The 14,387-nt window shown below is 41.4% G+C and overlaps 1 protein-coding gene across 4 annotated transcripts in view; it reads right to left on the bottom strand.

Moving 5' to 3' along the window:
• DNASE1 (deoxyribonuclease 1) overlaps positions 1 to 14,335 on the bottom strand; it is a 28,720-nt gene extending 14,385 nt beyond the window's left edge. For all 4 annotated transcript variants that reach the window (XM_068525252.1, XM_068525256.1, XM_068525253.1 and 1 more), the window contains exon 1: positions 14,232 to 14,335. The gene's annotated coding sequence lies outside the window, so the exon portion shown is untranslated. The remainder of the gene's footprint in view (positions 1 to 14,231) is intronic.
• Between the last annotated feature and the right edge of the window lie 52 nt (positions 14,336 to 14,387).

The raw sequence follows: 14,387 nt of genomic DNA, 5'->3' as shown, positions 1-14,387 counted from the left end.
ACCCATGGAACTTGCCTGGGTTCCACGCAAGTGCCTACCCCCTTCCAAATATATAAAGAGCCTCATCGCTGGCACCCAGGCAAGTGCTGCTGAATTTGCAGCTAGGAAGCCGCCTGAGAAGGTGCCACAGAAATTCACTGGGGGTGAGCCAATGTCACAAAACAGGAATGAGCAAAGCACAAAGAACCAGGATGACAGGCCCTTTCTCCTCCAGCGCCCTCCACTGACAAAGGTTAGTATCAGGCTAGCTGGCAAGGGAGGAATGTTCCAGTATCACAAGCCGGCGATGAAGGGTGGATTGACAGCTGCTATACCTGGCATATGAAAAAGAAGAAAATATGACTCATGACCATAAGAAAAAGCAATCAATAGCAACTGACCTAGAAGTGACAGATATAAAGGAATTATCAGACAAGGACAATAAAACAGATATTATAAACATGTTTCATAAATTCAGGAAAGTAGGGGGAAACATGAGCATAATGAGAGAAATGGAAGCTATAAAAAAACCTAAATGGAACTTCTAGAGATGGTATAAATATCTGAAATACAAAAACACACAGTATGAGATGAACATCAGATCAACACTGAAAAAGATCACACAACTCAGGACTTCCATGGTGGTGCAGTGGTTAAGAATCCACCTACCTATGCAGGGAACACGGGTTCGAGCCCGGGTCCGGGAAGATGCCACATGCCACAGAGCAACTAAGCCCATGCGTCACAACTACTGAGGCCCATGTGCCTAGAGCCCATGCTCCGCAACAAAAGAAGCCACTGCCATGAGAAGCCCGCACACCACAACAAAGAGCAGCCCCCGCTCGCCGCAACTAGAGAAAGCCTGCACACAGCAACGACCTAACGCAGCCAAAAATAAATAAATTTATTTTTAAAAAAAGAGGGGCATTACATAATAATAAATGGGCCAACTATTCAAGAAGACATAACAATCCTTAATGTGTATGTACCTAATAACAGAGCTTCAAAATACATGAAGGAAAAACTGATAGAACTGCAAAAACAGACAGATGAATCCACTATTATAGCTGCAGACTTCAACACCCCTATGACAGAAATGGACACATCCAAAAGGCAGAAAAGGACATAGCTGAACTCAACAAAACCGTCAATCAACTGGATATAATAGATATCTATAGACTACTTCATGCAGAAGAATATTCATTCTTCTCAAGTTCACATGGAATATTCACCAAGATAGACAACATTCTGGGATGTAAGACATATATTAACACATTTAAAAGAACAGACATCATACAATGTATGCTCTCAGTCCACAACAGAATTAAATCAGAAATCAGTAACAGAAAAGGAGCTGGAAAATCCCCAAACACTTGGAGATTACATAACACATTCCCAAATAACACATAGATCAAAGGAGAAATTAAGAAATGTTTTGAACTAAATGAAAACAAAAATACAACTTATCAAAATTTGTGAGATGCAGTGAAAACAGTGCTTAGAAGGAAATTAATGGCATTGAATCCATGTATTAGAAAAGAAAAAATATCTGAACTCAATAATCTAAGCATCCACTTCAGGAAACTAAAAAAAGAAGAGCAGGGCTTCCTTGGTGGCGCAGTGGTTGAGAATCTGCCTGCCAATGCAGGGGACACGGGTTCGAGCCCTGGTCTGGGAAGATCCCACATGCCGCAGAGCAACTGGGCCCGTGAGCCACAACTACTGAGCCTGCGTGTCTGGAGCCTGTGCTCTGCCACAAGAGAGGCCATGACAGTGAGAGGCCCGCGCATCACGATGAAGAGTGGCCCCCACTCGCCGCAACTAGAGAAAGCCCTCACACAGAAATGAAGACCCAACACACCCAAAAATAAATAAATAAATTTATTTAAAAAAAAAAAAAAGAAGAGCATATTAGTTCCAAAGTAAGCAGAAGAAAAGAAATAATGAAAATTAGAGGAGAAATCAACGAAGTCGAAAACAAGAAATAGAGAAAATCAAGAAACCAAAAGATAGTTCTTTGAAAAGATCATCAGTAAACCACTAGCTGAACTAAGAAAAAAGAGAGGACACATATTACTAATATCCAAAATGAAAAGGGGACATGACTGCAGATCCCATGGGCGTTAAAAAGATAATAAAGGAATACTATGAACAACTCTATGCCCACAAATGTAATAACTTAGAGCAGGGGTCCCCAACCCCCGGGCCATGGACCGGTACTGGTCTGCGGCCTGTTAGGAACTGGGCTGAAAGCAGGAGGTGAGCGGTGGGCGGGCAGGTGGGCAGGCAGGCGGGTGGGCTAGCGAGCAAGCGAAGCTTCATCTGCCGCTCCGCATCACTCCCCATCGCTTGCATTACCACCTGAACCAACCCTCCCTCCCCACCTTGTCCGTGGAAAAACTGTCTTCCACGAAACTGGTCCCTGGTGCCAAAAAGGTTGGGGACCGCTGACTTAACAGGAAATGAACCAAACCTTGAAAGCACAAATCTGCCAAAACTCACACAAACAGAAAGAGACAATCTGAGTAGGCCTAGATCTACCAAAGAAATGAACAAATAACCTTCCAAAACAGAAAGCATCAGGCCCAGATGGGTTCACTGGTAAATTCTACCAAATATTTAACAAGAAATTATACCAATTTTCCACAGTCTCTTTCAGAAGGTAGAAGCAGAGAGAATACTTGCTAACTTATTCTGTGACATCAGCATCACTCTAATACCAAAACACATTACAAGAAAAGAAAGTACAAATTAATCTGTCTCATGAACATAGATACAAAAACGTTCAACAAAATATAAACAATTAAAATCCAAGGACTTCCCTGGTGGCGCAGTGGTTAAAAATCCACCTGCCAATGCAGGGTACACGTGTTCAATCCCTGGTCCAGGAAGATCCCACATGCCACGAAGCAACTAAGCCCGTGCACCACAACTACTGAGCCTGTGCTCTAGAGCCTGCGTGCCACAACTACTGAAGCCCGTGCACCTAGAGCCTGTGCTCCGCAACAAGAGAAGCCACCTCAATGAGAAGCCTGCACACCGCAACGAAGAATAGCCCCTGCTCGCTGCAACTAGAGAAAAGCCCACGCGCAGCAACAAAGACCCAACACAGCCAAAAATAAATTTTAAAAAATAAAATAAAATCCAAACACTGCATAAAAAGAATTACACATCATGACCAAGTGGAACTTACTCCAGGTATGAAAGGCTCGCTCAACATTCAATAATCAATTAAGATAAATTCTCACACTGACAGGCCAAAGAAGAAAAATCACATGATCATAACAACACACATTAAAAAAAAGCATTTCACAAAATTCAATAGTTTTAAAAAAAACCATAAAAACTCAGCAAACTGAGAATAGAGAGGAACTTCCTTAATATGATAAAGATTATGCACAAAAAAACCTACAGGTTGGGACTTCCCTGGTGGTCCAGGGGCTAAGACTCCGTGCTCCCAATGCAGGGAGCCCGGATTCGATCCCTGGTCAGGGAACTAGATCCCACATGCCAGAACTAAGAGTTTGCATGCCGCAACTAAAGATCCTGCATGCCGCAACGAAGACCCGGCGCAGCCAAATAAATGAATAAATATTAAAAAAACAAAAACAAAAAACCTACAGGTAAGGAGTGACATCAGCAAAATGGACGACTAGGAAGCTCTAAGCCCTTGTTCCCACAGAGCCAACAAAAAACAATCCAAAACTGGCTGAACTAACTTTACAGGAGATCTGGAGAACAGTCAAACGTCTATAGCAGCTAAATGAATGTGCAATCAGTGCCCACCCGCCTTGGCATGGCAGTGTCTTGGTCTAGAGGAGGCAGCAGACCGGTTCCCAGTTCCCTCCCGGGCAGAGCTGACCTTATTTGCAATGTTCTAACCAGTCTTGGGACTGTCTGAAGGACTGATCTCTGTCCACCTAACTTGAATCTCAGGCAAAGAAAATCAACAGGCACTAATCATGAAGGCTACAAGGATTTCAGACTCTGAGATGCCTTAAGCAAGAGCTTATGAGTGAAGACATACAATAGATAACCTATGGCCACAAACAGAAGCTGGAGATGAGACTCTTGGGAAGACATTCAAAAACAGCTGTGTATAAAGAGGAAATGAAAAAAGCCACACACAGACGCAGGCAAAACAAATCCTCAGAGACGACCTTAAGCTTTCACCTGGGCTGATCCCTACGCTCAAAGCAAGTCCAGTCAATCAGTGAAGGACTGCCCAGGCACAACAGAGCCAGCCTGCAAGGACAGGGAAAGGTGGCTGTCTTTTTCAAATACCTAACTTTCAACAAAAACAATAAAAGGCAAACAAAGAAATAGGATAACATGGTTCATCCAAAGAACAATATAAACTGGCAAAAACTATCCCGGAGGAAGCATAACATAAGATTTACCAGATAAAGACTTTCTAACAGCTATCTTAAATATGCTCAAAGAGCTAAAGGAAAACACAAAGAGGGAAAGCAAATCTGGAAAATGATATTATGAACAAAATGAGAATATCTACAAAGAGAGAAATTATAACAAAGAACCAAACAAAATTCTGGAGCTGAAAAATATAATAAATGAATGAGAAAATTCATAGAGAGGTTCAACAGCAGATTTGAGCAGGCTGACAAAAGAATCAGAGAACTTGAAGACACATGAAATTATTGACTCTGAGGATCAGAAAGAAAAAAGAATGAAGGAAAGTGAACAGATGGACTTCCCTAGTGGTGCAGTGGTTAAGAATCCACCTGCCAATGCAGGGGACACGGGTTCTATCTCTGGTCCGGGAAGATCCCACATGCCGCGGAGCAACTAAGCCCGTGTGCCACAACTACCGAGCCTGCGCTCTAGAGCCTGTGAACCACAACTACTGAAGCCCGAGCACCCTAGAGCCTGTGCACCACAACTACTGAGTCCACGCTTGCAACTACTGAAGCCCCACGCACTCTAGGGCCCGCATGACGCAACTACTGAAGCCCATGCGCCTAGAGCCTGTGCTCTGCAACGAGAAGCCACCACAATGAGAAGCCCGTGCACTGCAACAAAGACTGTCCCTCGCTCGCCACAACTAGAGAAAGCCCGTGCGCAGCAACGAAAACCCAACGCAGCCAAAAATAAATAAATAAGTTCATAAAAAAAAAAAAGAAAGATATCAAAGCAATAGACTAACGTTACACCTTAAGGAAATAAGAAAAGCAAACTAAACCCAAAGCTAGCTGGAGGAAGGAAATAATAGAGTACAGTGGTAACAGAGAAAAACAAAACAACAGAGACCAGTTGCACTTCTATACACTAAAAATGAACAATCCTAAAATGAAATTAAGAAAACAATCCCATTTACAATAGCATCAAAAAGATTTAAAATATTTGGGAATATGGGGACTTCCCTGGTGGCACACTGGTTAAGAATCTGCCTGCCGATGCAGGAGATACGGGTTCGGTCCCTGGTCCAGCAAGATCCCACATGCCACGGAGCAACTAAGCCCATGCACCACAACTACTGAGCCCGTGCTCTAGAGCCCACGAGCCACAACTACTAAGCCCGCTCGCCACAACTACTGAAGCCCACGCACCTAGAGCCTGTGTTCCGCAACGAGAAGCCACCACAATGAGAAGCCCACGCACTGCAACGAAGAGTAGCCCCCACTCGCCACAACTAGAGAAAGTCCACAGGCAGTAACGAAGACCCAACGCAGCCAAAAACAAGTAAATAAATAAAATAAATAAATTAAAAGAAAATACTTGGGAATAAAGTTAATCAAGGAGGTGAAAGACTTATAAACTAAAAAATACAAATCATTGCTGAAAGGAATTTTAAAAAGACATAAATACATGGAAAGACATCTCATGTTCACGGATTGGAAGACTTAATTTTTTTTTTAAATACATTTATTTATTTATTTTGGCTGTGTTGGGTCTTCGTTGCTGTGCGCACGCCTTCTCTAGTTGCGGCGAGCAGGGGCTACTCTTTGTAGCAGTGCGCGGGCTTCTCATTGTGGTGGCTTCTCTTGTTGTGGAGCACAGGCTGTAGGTGCATGGGCTCAGTAGTTGTGGCACATGGGCTTAGTTGCTCCATGGCATGTGGGATCTTCCCGGACCAGGGCTCGAACCCATGTCCCCTGCATTGGCAGGCGGATTCTTAACCACTGCACCACCAGGGAAGTCCTTAATATTGTTAATAAGATGTTAGTACTACCCGAAATTATCTACCTATTTAAGCAATCCCTATCAAAACCTCAATGAGGGCTTCCCTGGTGGCGCAGTGGTTGAGAATCTGCCTGCTAATGCAGGGGACGCAGGTTCGAGCCCTGGTCTGGGAAGATCCCACATGCCGCGGAGCGACTGAGCCCGTGAGCCACAACTACTGAGCTTGCGCGTCTGGAGCCTGTGCTCCGCAACAAGAGAGGCCACGATAGTGAGAGGCCTGCGCACCGTGATGAAGAGTGGCCCCCACTTGCCGCAACTAGAGAAAGCCCTAGCACAGAAACGAAGACCCAACATAGCAATCAATCAATCAATCAATTAATCAATAAAATAAATCTTAAAAAAAAAAAAAAAAAGAAAACCTCAATGACTTTTTTTTTTCACAGAAATAGAAAAACCTGTCTTAAAATTCATATGGAATCTCAAGGGACCCCCAAATATCCAAAACTACCTTGAAAAAGTAGAACAAAGTTGGAGGTGTGTCTCAAACTTCCTGATTTCGAAACTAGGACAAAGCTACAGTAATCAAAACAGTGTGATACTAGCATAACGACAGATTTATAAACCAATATAATAAAGAGCCCAAAAATAAACACTTGCATAAGGTCAAGTGATTTTCAACAACAGTGCCAAGACTATTCAACAGGGAAAGAACAGTCTTTTCAACAAATGGTACTGGGAAAACTGGATGTCCACATGCAAAAGAACAAACTTAGCCCCTTGCCTCATTTTATAACAAAAAATAACTCAAAATGGACAAAGACCTAAATGTAAGAGCTAGAACTATAAAACTCTTAGAAGCAAACATAGGGTAAAACTGCACAACACCTCTGGGACAACATTAAACGCAACAACATTCGCATTATAGGGGTCCCAGAAGGAGAAGAGAGAGAGAAAGGACCAGAGAAAATATTTGAAGAGATTATAGTCGAAAACTTCCCTAACATGGGAAAGGAAATAGCCACCCAAGTCCAGGAAGCACAGAGAGTCCCATACAGAATAAACCCAAGGAGAAACACGCCGAGACACATAGTAATCAAAGTGGCAAAAATTAAAGACAAAGAAAAATTATTGAAAGCAGCAAGGGAAAAACGACAAATAACATACAAGGGAACTCCCATAAGGTTAACAGCTGATTTCTCAGCAGAAACTCTGCAAGCCAGAAGGGAGTGGCATGATATACTTAAAGTGATGAAAGGGAAGAACCTACAACCAAGATTACTCTACCCGGCAAGGATCTCATTTAGATTTGATGGAGAAATCAAAAGCTTTACAGACAAGCAAAAGCTAAGAGAATTCAGCACCACCAAACCAGCTCTACAACAAATGCTAAAGGAACTTCTCTAAGTGGGAAACACAAGAGAAGAAAAGGACCTACAAAAACAAACCCAAAACAACTAAGAAAATGGTCATAGGAACATACATATCGATAATTACCTTAAACGTGAATGGATTAAATGCCCCAACCAAAAGACATAGACTGGCTGAATGGATACAAAAACAAGACCCATATATATGCTGTCTACAAGAGACCCACTTTAGACCTAGGGACACATACAGACTGAAAGTGAGGGGATGGAAAAAGATATTCCATGCAAATGGAAATCAAAAGAAAGCTGGAGTAGCTATACTCATATCAGATAAAATAGACTTTAAAATAAAGAATGTTACAAGAGACAAGGAAGGACACTACATAATGATCCAGGGATCAATCCAAGAAGAAGATATAACAATTATAAATATATATGCACCCAACATAGGAGCACCTCAATACATAAGGCAACTGCTAACAGCTATAAAAGAGGAAATCGACAGTAACACAATAATAGAGGGGGACTTTAACACTTCACTTACACCAATGGACAGATCATCCAAAATGAAAATAAATAAGGAAACAGAAGCTTTAAATGACACAATAGACCAGATAGATTTAATTGATATATATAGGACATTCCATCCAAAAACAGCAGATTACACGTTCTTCTCAAGTGCGCACGGAACATTCTCCAGGATAGATCACATCTTGGGTCACAAATCAAGCCTCAGTAAATTTAAGAAAATTGAAATCATATCAAGCATCTTTTCTGACCACAACGCTATGAGATTAGAAATGAATTACAGGGAAAAAAACGTAAAAAACACAAACACATGGAGGCTAAACAATACATTACTAAATAACCAAGAGATCACTGAAAAAATCAAAGAGGAAATCAAAAAATACCTAGAGACAAATGACAATGAAAACACGACGACCCAAAACCTATGGGATGCAGCAAAAGCGGTTCTAAGAGGGAAGTTTATAGCTATACAAGCCTACCTAAAGAAACAAGAAAAATCTCAAGTAAACAATCTAACCTTACACCTAAAGAAACTAGAGAAAGAAGAACAAACAAAACCCAAAGTTAGCAGAAGGAAAGAAATCATAAAGATCAGAGCAGAAATAAATGAAATAGAAACAAAGAAAACAATAGCAAAGATCAATAAAACTAAAAGTTGGTTCTTTGAGAAGATAAACAAAATTGATAAGCCATTAGCCAGACTCATCAAGAAAAAGAGGGAGAGGACTCAAATCAATAAAATCAGAAATGAAAAAGGAGAAATTACAACAGACACCGCAGAAATACAAAGCATCCTAAGAGACTACTACAAGCAACTTTATGCCAATAAAATGGACAACCTGGAAGAAATGGACAAATTCTTAGAAAGGTATAACCTTCCAAGACTGAATCAGGAAGAAATAGAAAATATGAACAGACCAATCACAAGTAATGAAATTGAAACTGTGATTAAAAATCTTCCAACAAACAAAAGTCCAGGACCAGACGGCTTCACAGGTGAATTCTATCAAACATTTAGAGAAGAGCTAACACCCATCCTTCTCAAACTCTTCCAAAAAATTGCAGAGGAAGGAACACTCCCAAACTCATTCTATGAGGCCACCATCACCCTGATACCAAAACCAGACAAAGACACTACAAAAAAAGAAAATTACAGACCAATATCACTGATGAATATAGATGCAAAAATCCTCAACAAAATACTAGCAAACAGAATCCAACAACACATTAAAAGGATCATACACCACGATCAAGTGGGATTTATCCCAGGGATGCAAGGATTCTTCAATATACGCAAATCAATCAATGTGATACACCATATTAACAAATTGAAGAATAAAAACCATATGATCATCTCAATAGATGCAGAAAAAGCTTTTGACAAAATTCAACACCCATTTATGATAAAAACTCTCCAGAAAGTGGGCATAGAGGGAACCTACCTCAACATAATAAAGGCCATATATGACAAACCCACAGCAAACATCATTCTCAATGGTGAAAAACTGAAAGCATTTCCTCTAAGATCAGGAACGAGACAAGGATGTCCACTCTCACCACTATTATTCAACATAGTTCTGGAAGTCCTAGCCACGGCAATCAGAGAAGAAAAAGAAATAAAAGGAATACAAATTGGAAAAGAAGAAGTAAAACTGTCACTGTTTGCGGATGACATGATACTATACATAGAGAATCCTAAAACTGCCACCAGAAAACTGCTAGAGCTAATTAATGAATATGGTAAAGTTGCAGGATACAAAATTAATGCACAGAAATCTCTTGCATTCCTATACCCTAATGATGAAAAATCTGAAAGAGAAATTATGGAAACACTCCCATTTACCACTGCAACAAAAAGAATAAAATACTTAGGAATAAACCTACCTAGGGAGACAAAAGACCTGTATGCAGAAAACTATAAGACACTGATGAAAGAAATTAAAGATGATACCAACAGATGGAGAGATATACCATGTTCTTGGATTGGAAGAATCAACATTGTGAAAATGAGTATACTACCCAAAGCAATCTACAGATTCAATGCAATCCCTATCAAATTACCAATGGCATTTTTTACGGAGCTAGAACAAATCATCTTAAAATTTGTATGGAGACACAAAAGACCCCGAATAGCCAAAGCAGTCTTGAGGCAAAAAAATGGAGCTGGAGGAATCAGACTCCCTGACTTCAGACTATACTACAAAGCTACAGTAATCAAGACAATATGGTACTGGCACAAAAACAGAAACATAGATCAATGGAACAAGATAGAAAGCCCAGAGATTAACCCACGCACCTATGGTCAACTAATCTATGACAAAGGAGGCAAGGAAATACAATGGAGAAAAGACAGTCTCTTCAATAAGTGGTGCTGGGAAAACTGGACAGCTACAGGTAAAAGAATGAAATTAGAATACTCCCTAACACCATACACAAAAATAAACTCAAAATGGATTAGAGACCTAAATATAAGACTGGACACTATAAAACTCTTAGAGGAAAACATAGGAAGAACACTCTTTGACATAAATCACAGCAAGATCTTTTTTGATCCACCTCCTAGAGTAATGGAAATAAAAACAAAAATAAACAAGTGGGACCTAATGAAACTTCAAAGCTTTTGCACAGCAAAGGAAACCATAAACAAGACGAAAAGACAACCCTCAGAATGGGAGAAAATATTTGCAAATGAATCAACGGACAAAGGATTAATCTCCAAAATATATAAACAGCTCATTCAGCTCAATATCAAAGAAACAAACACCCCAATCCAAAAATGGGCAGAAGACCTAAATAGACATTTCTCCAAAGAAGACATACAGACGGCCACGAAGCACATGAAAAGATGCTCAACATCACTAATTATTAGAGAAATGCAAATCAAAACTACAATGAGGTATCACCTCACTCCTGTTAGAATGGGCATCATCAGAAAATCTACAAACAACAAATGCTGGAGAGGGTGTGGAGAAAAGGGAACCCTCTTGCACTGTTGGTGGGAATGTAAATTGATACAGCCACTATGGAGAACAGTATGGAGGTTCCTTAAAAAACTAAAAATAGAATTACCATATGACCCAGCAATCCCACTACTGGGCATATACCCAGAGAAAACCGTAATTCAAAAAGACACATGCACCCGAATGTTCATTGCAGCACTATTTACAATAGCCAGGTCATGGAAGCAACCTAAATGCCCATCAGCAGACGAATGGATAAAGAAGTTGTGGTACATATATACAATGGAATATTACTCAGCCATAAAAAGGAACGAAATTGAGTCATTTGTTGAGACGTGGATGGATCTAGAGACTGTCATACAGAGTGAAGTAAGTCAGAAAGAGACCCCAAATCCCCTGGACCCCAAATCTACTCCTATGGGCTTCTATGGGCTTGGAAAACAGAGCCTCTACTTGGAATAACACTCTTTACATTGTGTCTAAATTTTTCCACACACTTCTGCATCTATTCTCTTTCTGAAAAACCATGTAAAGTTTATCAAACATAAGGACAATTCTGACCTTTTAATATATTAAATGTTCCTTCATGTCGCTGGCTTTAGTGTTTTGGCAGGGAAGTTCTGCCACAAATGCTGGCGGGGAGCAAACATGCAGTATTCCCACTGAAATAACATGGACTCGATAACATTGTTTTTGGATACTGTCCCTCAGCTTAGTCACACTGGGTGACTCCTGTAATTCCAGTGGAAGAGTGTGAACCTCAGAGCTTCTGCTGGAGCTAAGTAATAACTGGGTCCAGGTCAAGGGGGCTCCCATGGTTCACCCTGGGTCAAAGAGAAAGCTGCCCCAGAACTTTGTTCCTTGAAGGGAGGAATCATGTCTAACTCTAAATTCCAATCACCCCTCACTCAGCTTTTGGCATCTCTTTTATATTTAGCCTATAGGATTTGCTCAGTAGGTATTGGCTAAATGTAGTGACCATCAGTCTCTAACTTAGAGACCATCAGAATCATCTGTGAAACTTTCAAAAGACACAGGCTAGGAACCCTACCCAAGATTTATTTAGCAGGTCTAAGGGTGGTGTCCAAGTATTCCAGTTTAAAATATTCCACAGGTAAATCAGTTGAGAAGCTAAGGTTTAAGGAACACTCCCCTCTCTAAACTACACTTCAATAATTCATTTTGCTTAAAATGGCCAGACTGAGCAGGTGACAGAGGGGAGAAAGGGAACAGAGTTTTCTTCCCCAGCCTTCTAAGAGATTTAAATCCTAAATTGGAGAAAAATACGCATCACCTTCACAACTGTCCTTCACATCATCCCAGCCATGTCCCCATGCATTAATCAATTTTTTTCCCTGTACTGTATGATGTTTTGACATCTTAAAAATCTCACTGGTGGGGAAGAGACTAACCTTCCCAGGACTAGCTAATTCCCAAAGATAGTAATCAATTTACTTGGGAGCAGCCTCTCATATGCACACTCATCAATTCCTTTATCTCCCACAGATGAAGTCAATATTGCCCCTGCCCTGAATCATCCCAGGCCAGGTACCAGGCAACTAGGGACCATCCCTATAGCCCAAAGCCCACCATAATTACTCAAACTAGCTAGTCCTAAACTGTTTACCCTGCCCTGTCTTGCCTTTTTCAGTGAATAAGACTCCAACCTAGGCTTTCCCCTCATTCCTGCTTCTGTCTCCTGACCAAAACCTTCCCTGTGTGGCATGGCATGCCCTCTTCTCTCTGGAAATGTAATACATTTTTCTTTCAATGGCACTGGCTTCTCCGTGTTCTCACCCAGTCACCTCTTATAAATTAATATCCCACTGGTACAGATCAGACACTCCACCCCTACCACTCTTGTGCTGTCTACTTAGCTAATCCAGTTGGAAACCATATTACAAACTAACTTAGGTTTCCAAAACCAGAGAGCAAGTAACACCTCCTAGCACCTTCATACACAGAAAGTTCTTCGAAGTCCTATTAGCATTTGAAACTCAACACTCAGAACTAAATGCTGTATGACCCAGCAATCACTCTTAGGTATATACCCAAGAGAACAAAAACACAAACACTCATACACGAATGTTCACATGACCATTAGCTGTAATAGCCAAAACGTGGAAACAGTCCAAATGTCCATCAACTGATAAATGGATAAATAAAATGTCGTATATCCATAAAGGGGAATATTACCCCATCATTAAAAGAACTGAAGAACTGATTCATGCTACATGGATGACCCTTAAAAACATTACATTAAGTAAAAGCCAGACAGGCGACATATTGTACGATACCGTTTATATAAAATATACAGAATAGGCAAGTCCATAGAAACAGAAAGTAGATTGGTGGTTGCCAGAGGGAGTAAGGGGTAATGAGGAGTAACTGCTCAGGGGTACAGAGATTTCTATTTGGGGTTATAAAATGTTCTGGAATTAGATTGTGATGATGGTTGCAAAACCCTGTGAATATACTAATAACCAACACTTTAAGAGAGTGAATTTTAAAATATGTAAATTATATCTTAAGGAAAAAAAGCTAAATGTATTAACTCCCTTCCAAAACTACTCTTTCTCCTATGTTCATTATTTCAGTAACTAGGACCACGTTCTACTCAGATGCTCAGGCCAGAAACCTATAATTTTTTTTTTTTTTCCAAAAACCTACAAATGTTAACTAATTAGGTCACGGCAATTCAAACGTCTTAATATCTCTCCCTTCCCCCACTCCAACTCCTAATTCAGGCCGCGCTCATTTCTCGCCTTCATTACAGCAGCTTCCTAATGGGTCTCCTGGCCTCCGGGCTTGCCTCTCCAGATCAATTTTTACATTGCAACTAGAACCTCCTTTAAAAACAAAATCTTTACCGGCTCCCAATAACCCCAGGTTGAAGTTAGAACCTTTAATAGATTTATAGTCTCTCAGACTTCAGCCCGCGGTGAACCTCTCCAGCTTCACGTTCCCCTCACGCCCGGACAGCCTGCACCTGGCAGCCTGGAGAGGGTGGGTATCACCTCGGCCCCGGCCCGCAGTGGGCGACCCGCCCTCCAGGCCTCAACCTGCTCGCAAGCGTCTCAGGAAGATCTTCCCTCACCCCCCACCCCCCGCCCCCAGCTCTGGCGCCTCCGTTTACCCGTCGGCTCCTCAGGCAGGTACGCTCTGAGGGGCCGCCAATGAATCCGCATACATTTTCTGTGTGAACCGTGGTGCACCCAAATTTCAACTTAAAACTGCGGCGGAGCCCTAAACTCACCCCAAGTCTTCCTCAACACTTAATAGACTTTGCCGGACGCCGCCTAGAAACGCAGCCACATGGCCCTCGGGCGCCACGCTCCGCCTAGTCCCGCCCTGCGCGATGTGGGCAGGTTCTCTGCTGCTCGCCCCGGCCCCGGAGGAGGATGGGAAGCGA

This window comes from Eschrichtius robustus, chromosome 16, assembly GCF_028021215.1.
Source record: "Eschrichtius robustus isolate mEscRob2 chromosome 16, mEscRob2.pri, whole genome shotgun sequence".
NCBI classification, from domain to species: Eukaryota; Metazoa; Chordata; class Mammalia; order Artiodactyla; family Eschrichtiidae; genus Eschrichtius; species Eschrichtius robustus.
Note: the sequence above shows the minus strand (reverse complement) of the source record. Positions and strands in the feature narration are given on the sequence as shown.